The sequence below is a fragment of the Neomonachus schauinslandi genome, chromosome 3 (genome assembly GCF_002201575.2).
Source record: "Neomonachus schauinslandi chromosome 3, ASM220157v2, whole genome shotgun sequence".
Taxonomy (NCBI): Eukaryota; Metazoa; Chordata; class Mammalia; order Carnivora; family Phocidae; genus Neomonachus; species Neomonachus schauinslandi.
Genome location: NC_058405.1, coordinates 118,761,449 through 118,783,407, shown reverse-complemented (window position 1 = coordinate 118,783,407; position 21,959 = coordinate 118,761,449).

Genomic DNA, 21,959 nt, shown 5'->3' with positions numbered 1-21,959 from the left:
CTGTCTCTCTCTGTCAAATAAAAAAAAAGTTCCAATCCAAATAACAAATAGATTAGTAGTCCAATGAATGACCACCCTTGAGAGAAACCAAAACCTTATGTTATGGAAAGGTGTGAGATACTGACACAGTGCATGATATAATGAAGTATTTTGTTTATGCAATATTTCGAAGAGTTTTATATTAGCTATGAAACTACTTTATTTTATCTAAAAACCAAAAGATTCAAATGGACTAAAATTAAACAGGAGCATTTTTATTATATTTTTATATTATTCTCTAATATCACTTTTTTTAAAGAATCATGGAGATTGAAATAGCAGGTTTTTCAACTGTTAAAATTGTGTTTCCTAAAAAGAAATACCCTTTAAAATTTTGAGAATCTACTTAAGCCTCAATTAAGTGAATAGAATAAGTGAGTGACTATTTTTCACTGTTTATGTTGAAGCCCACTGCTTTTCCCTTTATTACTATGATATTGTCCTTAGCACATATATTACTGATAGTAGCTACTGATACTAAAGTAAAATGATATATTCATTGCCAATGGAAAAGCAAGAAAAATTTGTTACCAAAGACATCCAAATGACAATCTCTAGTAATTTGAATCTTACTCCCAACCCCTCTTTTATTCAGAATGATCTTAGTATATGTGCACCATTTTCATATTTTGTTTTTATAGAAAATTCACTGAACAAACAATATATTCCTAAATTTCCAACACCTGTGGGTATTTCTCACTCTTTTTGTTTTCCTTGTTCATAAAAAATACCAAGTACCTTATTTAATCCAGTTGTTATATTTATATTTTCCCAAGAAATATCTGGTTGGTGATCTTTCAAACCTTGAAAGGCCCAGTTTTCCAGACTTGGTGTCATCCCAATCCTTTTTCACTTTCCTTTTAAAGAGAGTCTTTTTTTTTTTTCCTGTAATGGAGGTCAAACATTTTTTCTAGGTTCACATATTATCTTTGTTCTTTATTTGGTTACCAAATACTTGCAGATCCATTTTTACCAAAGATAGTATAGTTAAAAATTGATTAATATTCTATAGACATAAGATCATATTGCAATAAAATTTTTATGTTTATACTTTTTAAAAGATTTTGATACACCCAGAGGAAGAGGCAAAGATTAACTGTTCATGACAGTAGAATTAGAGGAAAATAGGACTGGGAGAAGGGATCACTTGTTCTAAAGGCTTAATTGCTTAAGAAACTCTTCACATTAGAAGTTCTTACGATACTAAAGAAACTGTCCGTTGGTGATAACGGTTTTTAAAAATGTTACTAACTCTTACTTAAAAAGTTTTTATTTCATTAACACTAGCATTCACAGATTTTCCAATTTCAAATAAGCTCTTTACTTTGAATAGTTTTATGCTACTAAAGAAATCATCTCGCTAAGGGTTTAATGGATGTTGGAAGGGGATGGCCAGTTTTGTGCTTCTCAAGACGATTGTATGATTCAGGGCAGAAAATCTGTAATGAATCTTAAGTAGATTTATGCAAATAGTCTAAAATCCATTGAAAACGTATCTGGTAAATTAACCCCTTTTTTTTTTTTCCTTCCAGTGTCCAATAGGGAAAAAATGTTTATGAAAAAAGAAAAAAAAAAAAAAAAAAAAAAAAGAGAGAGAGAGAGAGAAAATTAAATAACCAATTAATGCACATTTTCAATACATTTTCAGAGTTGTCTCAACTTATTCTATTGTTGATTATACAATAATGATGGAAGTTCTATGCTACACAAAGGTAGAGGACCCATCAAAAAAGATAGCCTTTAGAAGCAAATATTTATAACTGCTGGAAATTTTGAGTCAGGACAAGATTATTTTAATAGGATTTTAAAAATCTACATAACTCCACTAACAAAATAGAAAAACAAAATAAGAAAGTTTTTTAAAAGGGACAATATGATAAGATATACTTAGAAATCATGAAATATGAATGAGTAGGGCCCAATCACCATCAAAACAGAGCCCACACAAAGTTTGCTTCTCAAGAGTTACTAGAATAAGGTAAATGGGAGTTGAAGGGTCTAAGAATCCTGGAATAGAGCTATATCCAATAAATAACTACCTCCAAAAGGAGAATATCCCACTCAGAATCCTCAGCAAACAGATCTGAGAAAAAGAACATGGCAAAGCAGAAAAGGCTTAAAGGACTCACTAAAGAGCTGTGAGGCTCTCAGAGCAGAATAGACATCAAGTAAGACATAGAGTCCTGCTCTAGTACTGGTGTAGAATAGACATTAAGGTTGGTGACTAACCTCAATTTGCTCTTAACTCAGGGGTTTTCCTGGATGCAGGAGTTTCATTGCTAAAATAGTCCCCCCAAAAACAAGATATTTGGTTGCACTAGCTTAAGGACATTAGGTATATTCTAAAAATTAATTTTTGGAGGACAGAGACCTAAGGCTATGAGAGAAAAAATTCGGGAGTTGAAAAAAAAACAGCATATCAGAAATACCGAGTGTAAAGAGAAAAAGTTCACACATAAGGTTAATCAGAAAGTTTTATGAGTAACAAATCTCAGAAGTATGAAAGTGGTATGAGAAGACTTTAAAAAAAACATTCATATTAATAACAAAAGATGTTTTTCTTGATTAGTGATAACATAGTAACGACAGAGAGAATAAAAAGAAGTAAAAAAACAACAATTAAAGAGATAAATATTTGAGAAAAAAGGATAGAAAAAAAATTAAGAAATATTTAAAAATTAACTCTAATTAAAATAAGCACAAGAGCAAGAAAAGTACTGTAATGGAAATAGAAAATAAAAGGTAGTTAAAAAAACAAAGAAATAGATAAATATTTGAGAAAAAATATAGATTGAGAGAAAAATGAAGGAAGAGAGAAGACATGCAAAAATCCATTGTGTGTACAATTGAGGTCCTTGAAGAAGAAAACTCAAGCAATGGAACAGAGCATATTCTAAAAATTTTAATTCAACAAAATTTTCTGAAATTAAAAAAATATTGAACGTGCATGTTGAAGGGACTTACCATGTACCATAGAAAGTACACTTAGAGCAGTCAACATCAAGACCCATTTTTGTAAATCCATTGAACTTCAAAGATAGAAAAAAATAGTTTTTTAAGTAACCAGATGTAAAGACCAAGTCACTTATAAGCCAAGCCATTGTTATGTACCTTTGTAAATTCAGATAACATCATTTTGACAAACGGTTCCTGGAGAATCTTCCAGAGGATAACTTTCAGACAAAAAAAACTGTAGAAGCAGTTTTGGCATACATTTTGGGGGTGAGTACTGAATATACTTAATAAATACATAACATTAAGTGAGGTAGATAAAAATGATAGAATGCCATGCATATGTCATATGCAATGAAAAAATCAGTCTAATACAACTAACAAAATGGTGAGGACAGAAGATAAGAGTATGTAAAATGTAGAATAACCTTTATGGGAATTACTCATAGGTATTAACTAGAAGTAAACTAGATGGTGGTAAGAAGGAAGGGAAGGGAAGAAGTTATTAGTAAATCTAATTCTTATTCCTAGTAGATAATAAATAAACATTTTAAGGCAATGATTACAATAATACAATAGTGTACATATAATAATCATTGTAAGAATGAACTTGTATTATTCCCCCTAGTTTTACTTGGAATATAGAATTGGATTCATAGAAAATCTATTTTAATAAATAGAAACTAAGAGTATTATATTGTTTCTACTAGAAAACCTGTCAATCCCCTGAAATATTAAAATAAATATGAAAAATAAAATTTTTGTATTACATTAATTATCTATTATGTTATATATTTAAAACTTTCACATCCTATACATGAATATGGTGAAATGAAGATGAATTTTATGAGTCATTTCAGTAATTAAGTGACCTATCTCCACAATTAAAATAATGTTCAGATTGGCTAAAAAAAAGGAAACCTAAATTGACTGGTTATGAAAGATGTATATTAAAAAAGAATTTCAGAATTACTAAAAAAGAAAGGTTGAGCAAAGATATACTAGGGAAAGAAATGAAAACAAGGGATCACGATCTTGATGATAAACTAAGCAGAATTCACACTTCAAAAGAAAGGAGTGAAGGAAGTAAGGAAGGAAATGAAAGGAAAAAGGAGGAAAAAGGGGAACAGGGGAGACGAAAGAGAAAGGGAAGAAGGAGGAAAGGAAGGAAGGAAGGAGGGAAAGTAAGGAGGAAGGAAGGGAGGAAGGAGGGAAAAATTAAACAAGCAAGGAAGTCACTATAAAATACTAAGCGTACAAATCAAAACACAGGATCTACTAGTAATATTTATGTTAATAAGAGAGCAACAACTTTTATAGAAAGATCATGAAGAATTTAAAAAGTAAATGAAAAGAAAAACAGTAATAATGAGTTTAACACATCTATCCAAGAATGATTTAAGAAAAAAAATATTAGGAGAACACAGTTGTGCATAATCCATAATGTAGATTTCATTGGTCTTGATGAGATATGGTCTTAAAGAGATGATTGTGTTTGAACACTGATATTTAACAATTATCTTTTTTTTTTACATGAATTGCACATTTATAAAAATATAAACAATATAAAAAATCTTTTCTGATGATAATGCAAGTAAATAAAGCAAATTAGAAAATAATAAAATGAAGTGATGAAACAAAGAAAACCTTCCTTTTATTAAGTTAAAAGTATATCATTAATCCATTCATAATCAAATGACAACGAAAGTCATCAGAATTTTGAGAAAATACAAATAATGAAAACAATATACAGGCATACCTCAGAGATTTTGTGGGTTTCGTTCAGTAGGATATCCCATTTACTGAAATTTATTAATTTCTTTATTTTGCTTTTGTCTTGGCTATTTTTATGCTTTCTTTGAAATCTGTGAGTAGTGTGCTTAATTTATGTGTTCCAACTATTTTATATTATCAAATTCAATACTTACAGCTAAGAATTGTCCTTAGAGTACAGCTTTAGCAATATCCCATGAATTTTAATATTTATTTTCCTTATTTTTTCTAAAAATTATTAATGTTTGGTTTGACAGAAGAATAATTTTTTAAATGATTTTATAATTATTAGATGGAAGCAATTTGCTTAAGATTTATTACTAATTTCTTGTTTATTTGCGGAGTTACCAACAAATAGTGCCAATATTTTTGCATTTAACAAAACACAGTGAGACTTTACTTGTGACCAAATATATCTTCAGTGTTTGTATATTTTCAGTGTGTTCATGAAAAGAAGACCTGCTCTCTATTTTCAAGGTATACAATCATACTGGTTCATTTTATAGGTATTATTTTTATAGGTATTATCAACCGATTCACTGAAAGTCCATTATTACTAGTCTGTATCCCCCCGAATTTCCACTATATCAAAGTGGTTTCTAGGTTTTATATATATAAAATATATATTCATAATTTTTATTACACCTTTATTTTAAATGGTAGCCTTTAATTTAGTAATGTGCACTTGTTTCCTGAATTTTACTTTATTATTATTATTGTTTTATTTGGATATCATTGACACACAACGTTACATTAGTTTTGGGTGTATAACACAGTGATTGGACATCTCTATATGTTATGCTGGGCTCACCACAAATGTAGCTACCATCTGTCACTTTACAATACCATTGACTATATTCATTATGCTGTGTCTTTTATTCCCATGACTTAGTCATTTCATAGCTGGAGGCCTGTACCTCCCACTCCCCTTCACCCATTTTACCTGTCTTGACAACCCCCTCCCTTCTGGCAACCATCAGTTTGTTCTCTGTATTTACAGGTCTGATTCTGCTTTTTGTTTGTTTATTCATTTTTGTTAGATTCCCCATATAAATGAAATCATAAGGTATTCGTATTTCTCAGTCTAACTTATTAACTGAAGTCTATTTTAATTGATAATAAGATCACAATATTTGTTTCTTTCGGTTTACATTTGTCTCATACATGTTGCCTATAATTTTATTTTTAATGTTTCTGATCATTTTTCTTTAACTGTGTTTCTTACAAAGAGCAGAGTTAGATTTTATGAACAAGTTTGACCATTTTTTCTGTATTAGGTGCGCTACACTTATTTCCATTTATTTTTATGATATATGTTTGGCCTTAGTTCAGTTTTTTTTTTGTAGGTATACAAACATATCTATGTATACATATAAATACATGCATATGCATATGTATGTAAAATATGTTATATGTGTGTTTATACCCACAGGTATGCATATGATCTCTTATTTCGCTGTTGTAGTTTTCAGTTATTGTTTTCATTAGAAATTGGGTTCTGTTGATTGCCTTTATACTTATATATTACATAATACATTGTTGCCTCTTTTGTTAGATAGTATGTACTGGTTCACTGTTATGAGCAACAATAAAATTAGCTTGTAACATCTTCCCAACACTCACGTTTTTTGAACAGTATTATCTTCCTTCATGTTTGTCTCTGTATTTGTAAACATGCTTTTACTTATAACCATTCATTTGCCTTCTTTATCCTTTGACAAATCTGTAAATTTATTCTAGTTCCTAATATTCTCCCTTCTCCTCTCGACCTACAGACTCAGCCAAGGTGAGCCTCCTTTGGAATCATTCCCAAATTTGGTTTACAACAGCATTTAAGAGAAAGAGAAATGGGGGCAGTTCATGTGTCACTTCCTGACACCCACAGTCTAAAGCTATATGTTCAATAGTGCTCTTTAATGAACACGAAACAAAATTCTCTTTTCAATTTAAAGTCCCTGGCCTCAGTGCCAGCTAATGTTGAGAAAGCCAATAAGAGCAGTAAAATACACTTTAATGTCTAAAAACATGCATATCAACTTTATTTTTTGTATAATTGAATCTTTGATTCAGCTGTTTCTAATTGCTAAGGACTTGGAAATCTAGTCTCCTGTTTGCTAAGGCTGTCAAGTTCTACCCATTCATGTGCTAGGACTCTAATCCAAGGACTCATGAGTCCTAAGGTCAATGTCTGAAGTTTTAACTTAAAATAAAAATACTGCATACAAAAATTCAAAAACTCATAAACTCCAGTTGATTAGACAAGGTCCAAGTCTTAGGCAACAAGCCCTTACCAAATTCTAAACTTTGAAGCACTCCTGAATATGTTTTGACCCCAAGTATTTTATTTCCCGAATGATTTTCTGGGTCAAGTTATTGAAGTTCCTCGTCTTTGCACCAGAAGCTGGTAATACTGCCTTTGTAAATAATCAATTTGGAACCAATTAGAAGATGAAGTCTGACAGACGGAAACAAAAAAATATTATATATAGTACTGATGATGCTAATTTGGAAAATACAGCTTATTGTGTAAGCTACAGAGGCTTCCCAGCTCTCTCTCAGATTGAATTTCCCCACGTGTCAGAGACAGTGCTAGAAAACTACAAACTTCCCTCATCGATGCCCACACTGCTTCTATCATGGAATAACAGCACACGCTGCAAGTACTTGGCAGCCAGGCAGAGCCGCAAAGGAGAGAAAGATGCTGAATCCAACATAGTTACAAATAGCCGCAAAAGTCACCATCCATGGAGCTCAGTCCTTTACCAACCAATGGATTTAAGAAGATGGCACAAGAGACCAGGAACATAGTACGTGTCTGTCAACATGGAAAAATAAAGCATGAACAGGAGCATCCTTTCCCAATATCTGTCAGTTGTCCTCTTCCAGCGTGCTTCTTATTTCCTATGTCTTCCTTCTTGATTCATTTCTTCCTGAAAAATAGCCTTCACAAGTTCATTAAATGTGATTCGGGGAGGGATATTCTCAGTATCTCTTAATTTTTTTTTTTAATTTGAATGTAGTTGACACACCATGTTACACTAGTTTCAGTGTACAGCAGAGTGATTCAACAAGTGTGTACATTACGCTATGCTTTCATGTCTATTTTGCCTTTCTTGCTGAATAATAGCTTATCAATATATAGAATTCTAGATTGATATGTTTTCTGAGTTTTTTAACATTAGTGAAGAATCTCAGTTGCATTAATTGTTGTGTAAAGAAACTTGCTAGTATGATTGTTATTCTGTAAAAAGTAATTTGAATTTTTTTCCTGATATTTTTAAAGATATTTCTCTTTATGCTTAATGCTCTGCAGTTTTACTCTAATGTATCTAACTGTGAATTTCTGAACTTATAAGCAAGACCCGTATTTTCCAAATCTGAAGATTCATGGCTCTATTAGTGCTGTTATTATCTCATTCCGTTTTTAAAATATTTTTCTACTTTATCTTAAATGACTTTAGATCTATATTGAACCTACTTACTCTGTCCTATTTACCTTCATATTTTTTCATCTCTTTTATCTCTGGATTTAAACAGGATTCCAAATTGTTAATTTTATGTTTGACTGTCCAATATAGAATGTTTTCTATCCATTGAGTTTTAAATCCCATTATAAGACTTTTTCATGTATAAATTTTTAAGGTATGACCATTTTTTAATAATATATTATTTTTTAAAAGATTTTATTTATTTATTTGACAGAGAGAGACACAGCGAGAGAGGGAACACAAGCAGGGGGCGTGGGAGAGGGAGAAGCAGGCTTCCCGCGGAGCAGGGAACCAGATGCGGGGCTCCATCCCAGGATCCTGGGATCATGACCTGAGCCAAAGGCAGACGCTTAACGACTGAGCCATGCAGGCACCCCCATAGTATGTTATTTTTACTATAGTATCTATTTTACAACAATTAAACTTTAAGCTTATTACATGGGAATTTGTGTTATCTAGAATTCATGAATGAACTAACTTGCAGTGTGTATGTGTTGATGTTATATTATCATATGAAGTAATTTATGATTTTGTGTGTGTGAAATTATTTTCAGGAAAATTTTTATTTTTCCAGTGGGCGTCCAATGCATTCTGGGTTGTTGAAGTTTTTTTTGTTTTTTTTTATGCCAGGTTTTTCACCAGTTCCGATTCTGAATGGTAAGTTAATGATGTGAAGAAGCAAAGACCGTTTGAGTCCATTCTGGTGGCAGGCAATGGCCGGTACATTCTTTCCAGATACAACTGTAGCAGCCATTCCAGATGTAAGAGCAGGTTCCAATCTAGGAATTAGTAGGAGAGAGTAAGAAAATTTGTGTGTCCAGGAGCAGTGCTGATGATATATTCATCAAATTAGACCTGATTGTGATTGTCGGTCCTATTTGAACATTTTTCAGGCCAGAAACTCTTGTTCTGTGCTCCTTGCTTAAATTTCCCAAAGTCAGTGGTTTTTACTTACAATTACCAATTATGGCATATACATTTTTTTATGTTTATTACTCTACTTATCAACACATCTAACAACATACTACTATCAAAATATTTAATTTTTATTAATTTTAACATCAGACAATGCTTATGGCTTAGATATAGGAGCCATGTTAACAAAAATCAGTTTTGTTTTCATTTGGTGTTATATTTGAAATTATGTGAGTTAAATGTGAGAAAAATGCAGATTCACTCTAATTAGCAAACCTATTTTCTTATAAAAAATATTGATCTACACCTTCAGTGATATTGACTGCATGATATTCCTTTGCTGAAATATATAAAAACTTACTGAAGTTTTCCCAAGTGAAAGGCAACTAGATAATATCCAATCTCTCCCTATTAAAACCAACTGATTATGGCCTAGTAAACAAATATGTTTAGGTAAAGTTTTGAAAAGTCTTATAATGGGATATTAGGCAGTCCTTTAAAATTATGTTTAAAAATTTTTGTAACATGTAGAAAGAGCACATTTTGACATTATATACATGGTTTGAATTAGATTGTGTGAAGAGAATATCTTTGTTATCTCCTGAAGAGAATAAATGTTAAAAATAACTGGTTGTTAGGGACAAATTTTCAATGTTTTTCATGAGTCTATATCCTATTATGTTTATTCTGTATATTCTGCTATTACTATGAGATTATTTGAACAAAAATTTTAAAGTTAAATTAATGATACTTCTATTTTTGCATAGAAATATCTGAATTTTGGGCGCCTGGGTGGCTCAGTTGGTTGGGCGACTGCCTTCGGCTCGGGTCGTGATCCTGGAGTCCCAGGATCGAGTCCCGCGTCGGGCTCCCTGCCCAGCGGGGGGTCTGCTTCTCCCTCTGACCCCCTTCCCGCTCGTGCTCTCTCTCTCTCATTCTCTCTCTCTCAAATAAATAAATAAAATCTTAAAAAAAAAAAGAAATATCTGAATTTTATCATGGAATTGATTTATAGAAATACATCTACTTATTAAAGGCATAAGTTTTTAAAGAAAACTTACATATTCAGTCAAATTTAGATATAGGAGCCTAAAGCCACTGTTTATCTCAGTGTTTAGAATGTAACATTTGATTTAAGTATATTTCTGCAGTTTGGCTATCTCTACTGTACAACAGTATAATGATCCAATTATAAAAGAGAAACGGAAACAAAGAGTCTACTTTACAAATACTACTTATTAGAGATGGTTTGCCAATAAAGAAAAATTAGTGGGCCACATCAGAGCAGAAGGCTGGGTCTTGAGAAGCTTATGTTCGTGTTGCCTTTCTGCTGTTTTGGTTTTGCATTTTATTAACTAAAGAAATTGTTTATATTTAAAAGAAGCCACCCTATAAGGAGTGATACAATATTATAAAAAAGGAAAAACAATTTAAAAATATTGGAAGAAATTATTAGAAAAAAGGTAGAGATTGCATGTTCAAAAATTACCTTCAATGTCAAGGCTGTAGTGAGAAAAGCTGCTTGCCATGGTTGCATTAAACATTTGAACTTTTTTCCTATTATGCCTGGCCCCTTAAAAAAAAAAAACAACAATTTTCAATCATTCACAACTTTTAATTTTTAAAACCAACTCCATATTTTAGCTGTCACTTTGTTAGATGGTGGCTTTTGGGGAGTTATTTTCACAAATGCAATAAACATTATTCATTAACATGCCAATAAGTCAAAGTCTCTATTAATGTGAGTATGTTTTAACAATTTGTTGTGGGTACGTAATATCCTATTGTAAAGGAACAAAAATTGCAGTTGAAGAATTTAGATTATTCATCTTTAGTTTTATAGAGCAAATTTGGTACTTTATTTCATTTGAATCCTTAGAAGCGTAACAGGCAACTTGAAAAGATTTTGCACATCTGTTAAAATGCAACTGGTCTGTGCCGTCCACCACAGTGAAGTGCAAAGGATTCCACCACAGACTATTTTCCCAGACTGTTAATTCCCTTCCCAGATGGTACTGCAGAAGGCAGCATGAAGTGTATGACTTTTTTAGCCAATTCAAGAAAAATTCTATTTTAAGAAGAAAATCTCTATTCTAAGTAGTGACATAGAACAGAGAGAGCTTAGGCTGAGTTCTTTCCCGTCACTACATCACAGTCACTGGCATATTCTTTCTCACGGAAAGAAAGGTGGGAGAAGCCCCTCACATTCATCAGCAATGTGGCATTCACAGAGAATAAAGTGTATTTGTAAACAAATCCATTTTCTAATCCATTGTATTCTCCCATCATTTTAGACTCCTTCTGAATACATAAAATGTAATAAGAAAGCCTTATGGATATTAATATGCAAATACAATATATGCATATTTATATTAAGTATGTTCTAGTCTTTTTGTGCATTGATTTTTGTTATAGAGAAGAGAGAACCACTTCCAAATGGCGGGGGGGGGGGGCGGGGCAGGAATCCAGAAGATTAAAAAAGAAAAGAATTTGATGTTTTGTTATAGCTAAAGGAAAACACAAATTATATATATTAATACTATTTTCCATTTTTTAAGATTTTATTTATTTATTTGAGAGAAAGTGAGCAAGATGGAGAAAGAAAGCAAGAAGGAACAGGGGGAGGAGCAGAAGGAGAGGGAGAAGCAGATTCCCTGCTGAGCAGGGAGCCGGACCTGGGGCTCAATCCCTGGACTCCAGGATCATGACCTGAGTCAAAGGCAGTCACTTAACCAACTGAGCCACCCAGGTGTCCTTATTTTCCATTTTGTTAAGGCTTAGCTTGAGAATCATTTCTCTGCAAGTCTGAAATAAATAGAAAATTAGAAAATATTTGCTAAAGTATATATTTGTAAAAAGTAAGTTTGGTACAACATTAAAAAGAATAAACTATAAAATTAAAATGTACATTTGTAGGTTTTAGATTAAAATACCTAAAAAAAGGTTGAACTGCAAAGCTGCCTTTGTTTCCATAATTTCACCCCCAAGTCACAGATGCAGACAGCCCAGGGAGGAAACTAGGAAATACATACCTCATCCATTTGCCCAGTCTTCTGATGTCATCCATTGGTCAAAAACAAGGAGGGGAAGTGGGCAAGGTTGTCCACTGATGCAAGTCAACTTGTCTGAAGAAGATGAGGTGAGAAGGGTAGATAATAAATCAGAAGAGGCACAGAGAAATAGAATGAAACTGTGGATTATATATATATATATATATGTATATGTATATGTATATACACACACACATATACAATGATAATGCATATATCTCAATGATAATTGTGTGTGTATCTATCTATCTATCTATCTATCTATCTATCTATCTATATATATATATTTTTTTTGGCTATGAAAAATCCATGACTATCTACTTGTTCTATGCATATTTTATATACTTTTTTCAAAGTAAAAATTAATTTCATATGAAATTTCAGCACTTTATCAACCTTTGGGATCATCTGACTCAATTGTCAGCTCTAGAATATATGAAATAGAAAACAAAGAAATGCATAAATTTGATCAAGAGAAAGGTCTTAGATGTATAGTTAGCTTGTGTGATCTGAAGGGAAGGAATTTATATGGAGCATGGCATTATCCTCTAAATCAAAGGTTAGCCAGCTTTTTGGTAAAGAGTCAGATAGCAATTATTTAAGGCTTTGTGGACTCAACGGTCTTTGCCACAACTATTCATTTTTGCCACTCTAGCTCAAAAGCAGCAATAGACAACAAGTGAGCAAATGAATGTGACTCTGTGCCAATAAACCTTTACTTGCAGACACTGAAATTTGCATTTCATATACTTTTCATGTGTCACAAAATCATATTTTTCTTTTGACTTTTTTTCCAAAAATTTTAAAATTTCACACTGTTCGTTTATGAAATGTAAAAAAATCAAATGGAGAGACAGATATGGCATTCAATTTGTAGTCTGCGGACTTTCCTCTAAGTTTATGGTCTCCAAAGTCAGGTAAGGAAGCACATTGTTGGGGTGGAAAAGCACATGATAACAGGTCAATCTGGTAGAGAACAAACAACCATGCATAGTTTTCTGCTCTTTTCTATATTTCATATTTGTATATTTTATAATATAAATACATGTTTAATATAGCATAGATGATAATAAGTTTATAAAGTATACTCCAAAATTTGTTTTAGCTGACAGAGAGTCTAATCTAAAAATTTGGTCACCATTGCCCTTATAATATAGCTTTCAACCGTTGACATAAGTAATCAGTTGCTGGTCTCTTGACCTACAGGAAAATTGCAAGGGTTACAGTTACTCAAGGGTCATCTTGAGTTCTCCTTGTGTATGGCATATTCTCCACCTTCAACTATTTGACACTTTATTTTGTCCTCCAGTGTTGTTCTCATTCCCCAATCCCAGAAGTCTTTTAATGTGTCTTTTCCTATCAGCCCTACTTCCTAGAGATTATCCACTGTGTTTCTCCCTTATTCATTCTCCAGTTCTAGGCTGAGGGGAAGGAAATACAGCCCTAATGGATGAAAAATCTTTACCTATTCGCAATAAATGACTTAGAAGAGTAAGTTGGTGAGTGTTCTTTTCTGTTTGCTTCAGTATTGTCACTGAAATACATCATCTGAAAATGTGGATGGGGGAGGAACCTGGAGGTTTAATTAGCAAGGAGACCCCATCGTGGGACACAGAATCCACCACAGTACCTTTCTGAAATATGAGCAATTCATCATGGAGCTTTAGTGGGATCTAGAGTGGGCTTTGGGCCTCCAGATTCAGTTGGTTTTATCACTTTCCCACTGGTGCATGGTGGAAATATCTCTTTTGTTTTATTATTATATAATCAGTAATGCTGTGTAAACTTAGTTTACCTAGATCCGTTTAACTGTTCATTGAATGAAATATAGAATATAAAAATAGCATTTATCCCTTTTCAGCAAATGGATTTTAACTATGCATATATGAGTTACACTTTCTATTTTCAAAGAAAGACTCATCTTCTTTATTAGATATTCACAGATTTTATCTTTCTTCTTGCCCTGTGTATATTCTCTAAGGTTATGAGAAAATCAACTCCCTACATTAATTCAACCTTTTTACACTTACCTTATTAGTTTTTTCTACTCAATTATATCATCCTCATCAGACTAAAAAAATTGTTTACACACACACAGAGCAGGTCCACTTATTTCTGCAAACTAAAGGTATTTTTTGTAACTCATTTCTTGAGAAAGAAACTAAATTCAATTTTCAAAATAAGAACAAATTTGTCAAACTTTTTTGTGTTTTAGTATTGACCATAATACATTTGCTAAAATTATTCAATCCTTTAGTATAAACCATGGTCAAAATTCTTATGCCATAAAGACTACTCTGATTTTATTTTTATAAATCCAATATTGTTTATTTTATTGTATTCATGAAGTAAAATAATATAAAAACATCATTTAAAAAAAATCTGCTCTTCAATGAATCGGTTCTAATTGTAACGTGATGAGATTTGAAATGGTTTCCCTTCTCTTGGTCTATATTGGCATAATTTAAATAACCCAATATAACATTTCTCCTGCAAATATCATTTATATTTGGGAGAAAAAAAGAAGAGGGAAGGAGAGAAGGAAGGAAGGAAGGTAGGAAGGAAGGAATGGAGGGAGGGAGGGAGGAAGGAAAGAAGGAAGGAAGGGGTCTGAAGTTGAAGCTGCTCTAACCAACTATCTATAAAAAGTTATTTTTTTCCCCCAGGTCTGAGATCTAGCCAAGCCCATACACCATGACTATTCATCACTGCTATTTAAACTCATGAAAGTTGAGAGCAATGGTTGGTAATTCTGAATTCACCCGCTGAGCTCATCTAGTCATTTGGAACTTTGCAAGGTCCCACATTACACATGCATCTGCTGCACCGTCATTTACAGATGCAATGAGAGAAAACCTGTTAAGATGAGTCTTTGGGAGAAGAAAAGGCATATAACAAATACAAAAATTAAAACGCTCAGGAATAAGGTAAATACTGAGAGTAAGAACTGGGAATGAGACAAATATTGGATTAAGACAAATACTGCTGCAGATTCCAATGTCAATTCTAACAGTGCTAGTAAAGATTGGATTGTGTTGACTGTTGAAGATGAGCAGCTAAAGCAGAAAGCAAGAAAAAATCTTCTAGGCTAGAATTCTATGTCATTGAAATTTTTCATTGCAGGTGATTTAAATTGTTAGATTACTAAAACAAATTTAAGCACGAGATGTATACTCTTAAAGGTAATCAAACCTAATAAATTAATATAATCTAAGAAATTTAAATTGACAGACAATCATAATATGTGAGAGCCACTTGAACCTCTAAAGTGCTTTTATGTATTTTTTATTATTGCAGCTAACTTAGCCACAAATATCTCATTCTTATGAAGAATTTTAATTTAAAATGCCTGTATTAACACAAAGAACTTTTTGTTCACTTACCATTAGTGCTGAACCTATAAGCTCACAACATTTATTTTATTATTCTAACGTACTTTAATCTATTCAGTTGTAATACCATGATTATTGATGTTTGTCTGAGAATCTTTTCCATTGGAAGAGAATAGAGAGGCAGTTTAGGGTAGCAGTTAAGGCTTGGGCTCTGAAACCAGACAGTCTGAATTTAAATGTAGATCCCACCCACTCTTAGATATGGATCCTTGGACAACTTGAGTAAACCCAGGGGAAGATGAATCTGGGCTTTCTTATCAGCCACCCCAAATGTGGGGTAAAGGGGAGGAGTGGGGCTTGAAAGCTGTCAGCCATCAAACATCAGAAATAGAGCTAGACTATTGTACTGGGTTATTTTGAGAATTAAATGCTCATGACAATCCTTGACACTCAGAAAATGCTCAGTAAAAAAAAAAAATGCTCAGTAAATATTGGTTGCTGTTTTTTATCAAAAATGTTAAACTGGAATGTGTCTAACATGTATGGTGGTGAGGGAAAATGAAACATAGTCATAAGCTTAGAGGTTAAGTGTGCTTGACAAGAATGATAGGAGTGAGCACAAAACATTGAAAGGCACACAATGGAACTAGAGGGCATAGGGATACCTTTATTCCTTGTATCATAGCTTCTTAGGAAATAAATTAATTCTATCATGTATACTTCCTCTGTGTTGCAATCAAGTTAATGTGGTCACAGTTCAGAAATAACCTTTTAAGTAAATTATGCTCTTTCCAGAATAAATCTGTAGACAGTGTTTCAAAAGGAGAGTTGTTATAGATGGAAAATTAACAGTGAAAAATTCCAGTTCCAACATAACACATAGCTTTCTTTGTAAATCCAGAGGAGTATAGCTAAATTATATGATGTGCCCTCATATTGTTATATATATGCACAAGTAGAAAACAGTTCTCCATTCATCTCTGTTTAGTAGAACTGAAATACAAAATCATTTCTGGTGCTTGTAAGCTGTTAAAACATTTCTTTGCTATGGTTATCTAGGAAAATGCAATAAAGTTTTAAAATGGTCTTGGTCTAAAAGGCTGCAGATATCTTTGTCATTTCTAAGGCTTTCCTAGGCATTAGAATGCTTCTATTTCCTGGAATCCCCTGGGCCAGAGAAGCTATGAAATCAAGGTGATATTAAACTAGACCTTTTAATATATATTACCTCTAGAACCCTCTGTACTCAGAATCTGGCTTATAGATGAGTCTGTGCACCACACCCCACTCTTTACCCCCAGATTTCACCTCAGGTTGCATACACACACCAAAAACATTTTAAAGGAATAGTCTTGCAAAGATTTATCTTTAACTTAAATGCACTAAATATTGGGTCAGTGTTCTCCAATTCAACTGCCATGTGAACTAATGTAACCGTTTTTTAGTTCAAGATAAAACAAATACATATCATATAGCTGCAAGTGACATTGAGAGGGATTTCCTAGTGGTCAAATAGCAAGCTTTTGCCATATTAATCATCATAGACAGTCGAGATTTTCTGTTTATTAAATACCAACAGGGTTCGCGTTAATATTTAGCACACGTTCACATCCTTATTTCCATTAATAGCATCAATACTCTCCCATTAGCCAAGCTTAAATTTTTTAATACACCTTTTTTGTTTGTTTTTTAAGTAGGCTCCACACCCAATGAACTCACAACCCTGAGATCAAGACCTGAGCTGAAATCAAGATTTAGACGCTTAACTGACTGAGCCACCCAGGCGCCCCAAATACATCTTCATTTCCATTCTAAACATTATTCACCATAAAAACCTAAGTTGAAATTGAGAGATCAAATTGAGCATTGGTTACTCCAACTCCATGGGAATTCTCAAGACTAGCATGAGTTTTGTTGTTGTTCCTTTAGCTGCTTTCCCTCTCTGCCACACATAAAATATTCAAACATTGTTTTTTCTTTCTTGTATTTGTTTCTAGGACCATTTACTACTTGTGTTCTCTTTTCATGCCTTAACCACTCTTTCTGTGTTAAATCTGTGGCCCATATTTTATTCTCAAACTTCCAAATTGTGGCATTATTCTAAGGCAATGTCTTTGTTCTGTACCTACATTCTTTGATAATTCATCCACTTTTATAGTTTGAACAAAGGTATTATTCACAACCTCACATTCCGTCCAGAAATCCAATTACACACTATTCAGTGACCAATTGGTTAACTATTAATATGTCAAAGTCAATGAGTATAATTACAGATAACTGGCTACATTCTGACTCCTCTTTGGATTCCTTTATTTTATTTTATTTAATGGAACTATCTTCTACTCAACGGACTTGAAATGTTAGTGGTCTTGATTCTCCTTCTACCTAGGCAACATGTCTATTTACACTTCAAGTTGTGCGCCTTTTGCATCTCTTCCTTTACCATTTCTATTACCAGCATTCTAGTTCAGTTACCAATTGCTCATCAGAAACATCATTAAAGTAGGCTCCTTACTAGCTCCACCCACCTAGAATCTCTTTTCTGTGTTAATACCACACATTGTATCAAGCGAAGTGTAATACCACACATTGTATCAAGTGGTTGCTCTAGGGAGCAACCACTCTGCTGAAAAATATTCAGGGTCAAATCCTGTTCTCCCTGAACTTCAAAGCCCCCGATTGCCTTTTTAACCTGTATCCAACAACTCATTTACACATACTAAATGCTTCAACCAAACAACACCACGCATATTTCCCTAAAAATTCCCTGTGCTTCTCACTCCACAGCATGTACCTTCTTTTTCATTCAAATCTCTCATCAGTTGGGACACCCCAGGTTGCCAAATTTTAGAGATCTCTGAGGACCCAGGTCAAATACCATTTTCCCAATAATGCTTTCTTTCAACGTACTCTTCCAAGTTGAAGCTATCTCTTAGCATCCATTGTATTTTGCTTTCACGTTCTTAAGTGGAAATCACATGATTTTCTATTATAGTTATTTGTCTCCTTATAAAATACTAGTTTCTTAAAGCAAGGATTATGATTTAGTTATTGCTTACATTTCTTTCATGCCAAGTACAAGCTTTTCATGAAATAAGCACTCTTTAAATGTTTTTGTGAATGTGTGAATACCTTAATGTAGAATATTCTTATTTAAGAAATGAAAACCCTCTTGTGTAATGTTGATAAAGTAATTGAACAAGGTCATACAGCTTGTCACTGATAAGGCTGAGCTAGAATCACAATACAGAGAAGAAAAATAAGGGGCAGAGGAACACAGATGGTTTCTAGTCCTTATTTTTAGTTCCGTATTAGTCAGGATTTTGTTCAGTTACAAATGAATGAAAATACAAGCACATGATAATGCAGACAAAGACAATGTGTGACTATTTAGAAGGTAGTTATCAATTAGAGATGTTGGTCAAATAGTTAAACTCATCTGATTAGTACTTTCATTCTTGAAAACAAAATTTGAACAGATACAAATAAAGTATTTTCATTTTCCTGGAATTCTCAATTGCATTGCTGCTGAAGAGATCAGCAATTATCCAGGGACCAATTAGCCTGTTTGTGGATTATCTACACCCTGTGGATTCCTCCTCCACGCTTTCCTCCTTATCCCTGCCTTTTGACCACTTCACGGTTGTTAGCCAGAAGAAGAAATTAAAGAAGTGCTAAAAAGTCGAAAGCCAGAAAAAGTGAAATTAAGACTCTGTAAGTTATTGTACATTAAAAAGAACTGTGCTAGTATTCTTTGACTGGATCTTTCGAATGAAACACCAGACAATGGAACTAAAGGGTAATTATGAAAATTTTCAAATTTGTTTATCTTAATTATTTGATTGTTTCCTCTTGAAAACTCAAGCTTATTGCATAAGCTGATAGCAATAATAATTAAAAACCACATTGGGGGATTATTCAATATTGTACTACTTTATGCTATTCTACTCATGCACAATTTGCTAAGAGCTTGCCAAAAGAACTTTACCGAGGCTTTATATGTTCTTTTAATGTCAATTGAGAATATTCCTGAGCAGTTTATTAGCTGACACTTCCCACTGAAGTGTTTCTAGTCGTAGGGAAGTTCCCAGTACAAGTGGAAAAATCCATCTTCAACTACTAACATGCACTTTTCTATTTATGTACAGTTGGAAGGGGTCCTAAAAATCGATTTGCAGCATCGCCCACTGGGGAATACATTCTTCATACTTGAATTTCATTTTGGCAGAGAGGAATTTACCTGAGCACATTTTAAGCATTTTTTATACACATTCTGTGTGTCCCCTGTCATTTTGGGCCAACTCAATGTTAGCAAACTCTGTGGAGTTTTCTCTTTTCCCTCGAGGGCTCTGCTCAGGGTTTCATGAACACAATGCAGAATTTCCCCCTCTCAGCTGTCCTGGGACTATTCTTTTGTCTCTAAGACTAAAATTCTATTCCTGACACATAATGATTTTCTTCTATGCTTAACGGCAGATCCAACTTCTAACAGTTCCTCCTTCTAACTCTTCTATAACATACCTTATTTGCACTAAATTACCCCAAACTATATAGGAATATTTAAACTATTAGCATAGTTTAAATAGGTATAGGAATATTTAAACTATTGCTTTTATCCAGTACTATTTATCAGAAACCTTACCTCTCTTATTTTTACTTTCATATATATATAGATATAGATATATATATTTAACCTAGTGCCTGTGGATGTTTGTGCCCAAATACAAAAAGGGAATTTTTGAATTAAATTGCAAATGAATTCTAATATATTCTGTGCACTCGATTGTATCTCAAAATCATCCAAGGAAAGGAAAACACTAGATTACCATGCGGAATCAGGAAACAAGAGAGTGTTTCTATCTGGGAACCATGAAATTTTGATAGTAGATGTGATTGCAATTTCGTCTGCAGTATTTTATGAGTTGGGTGAAATTTTACTTACTCTTTTTTGCTTATCCTATTCAACAGTATTCACACAACACTGTTATGTATTTCCCTTACTCTTAGAAAATTTACCAACACATTTTTTAAATTTTAATTTTTGATGTGTAGAATTCTGTAGCGTGAAATAGCGAAAGATCGGGTGACAGCTATATGTAGATGCCAATCTTTCTACATGTAGGATTTCTTAATTTTTCATTCTATAGACTTCAATTGAACATATAAATCAGTCTTCTAGAAATAAAAGCAGAGTAATGATTCCTTATTTTTATGAGTGGTTCACAGCTTATAGTCACTGCCAAATTTACACCACCTCCAAACTCATAGCAATCTTGTGAGGAACATAGTATGCTTATTACCATCATCTCCCATTTTATTGATTGGGAAACTGAAGCAGAAGAGTTAACTTGTTCAGGAATCACAGTTCAGGGGTCAATTTTGTAGAGTTAATTCTTACATGTTTCAGTAAGTTAAACCACATTTTGAAATAAATAAAACAATAACAACTTTATTTGGATAGTGTTTTGCTATTTATATAGAACTTTCTTATGTGTTCCCCTTTCTTATTGTGGTAGACGGTAGAGGAGAGAAACAATTTCTTCCTATTACAGCAAGATTCTTAACTGCTGTATGTGATTGTGAGATGAGAGATTGATTTGTCATATGAAATAAAAAGGAACATGGAATAAGATATATATTTCAGAGGAGAAATATGTTTAAGAGAATAAATGGATTTTGTTTCTGTAATATTTAATTTTCCTTTTCAAAGTATTGTTAAAATATACAAAGGGGAAGAAAATTACAGAGAATTTCTTATGCTTCTTATTAAACATGTTGATTTTCAGTTGCTCCTGCCATGTAACAATGAATGTTTTCATGTGTTTGGAAGATAAAAAATACCAAATGGAAGTATTTTACATTTTTACAGGATTATTAGCCACATTTTATTAAGTGTAATAATTAACTATATTTTTGAGAGAGAGACATACATGTAAAATCATAAAAGACTTGGAAAACCATAAGAAATTCTGCTTTTTGTAATATGGCTTTAAAATGTGCATGAGGAAACATCAGAGTTAAAAAGAAATTTTATGTGGTATTATAGAAAAATCAAATTTAAAGCATATTGCTTTGTTAGACTGCAATCATCTTAATAATATACTCAAAGATAGATGAAAATGTATTTTTCAGGATAAGGTTTAGTAGGATGCTGCATCCAACGTCGTGATTATTGATAGTGATGGTAAAGTTCAAAACATCAAAAAGTTAAAATACCCTGCCGAAATACCAAAAATGGTGGAGACGAAGTGGAAAATTATGTGAAATGTTAGGGATGTTTCATTCCAGTACCTTGGCCTCATTATATTATCAGCTAAATATAAAATACATAGACCAGATAAATGTCTCATTAAGTACTTCACAGTTCTTTCTGGGAACTTGGTAGTTGTCTTGAAAATGAAAAATAGAAA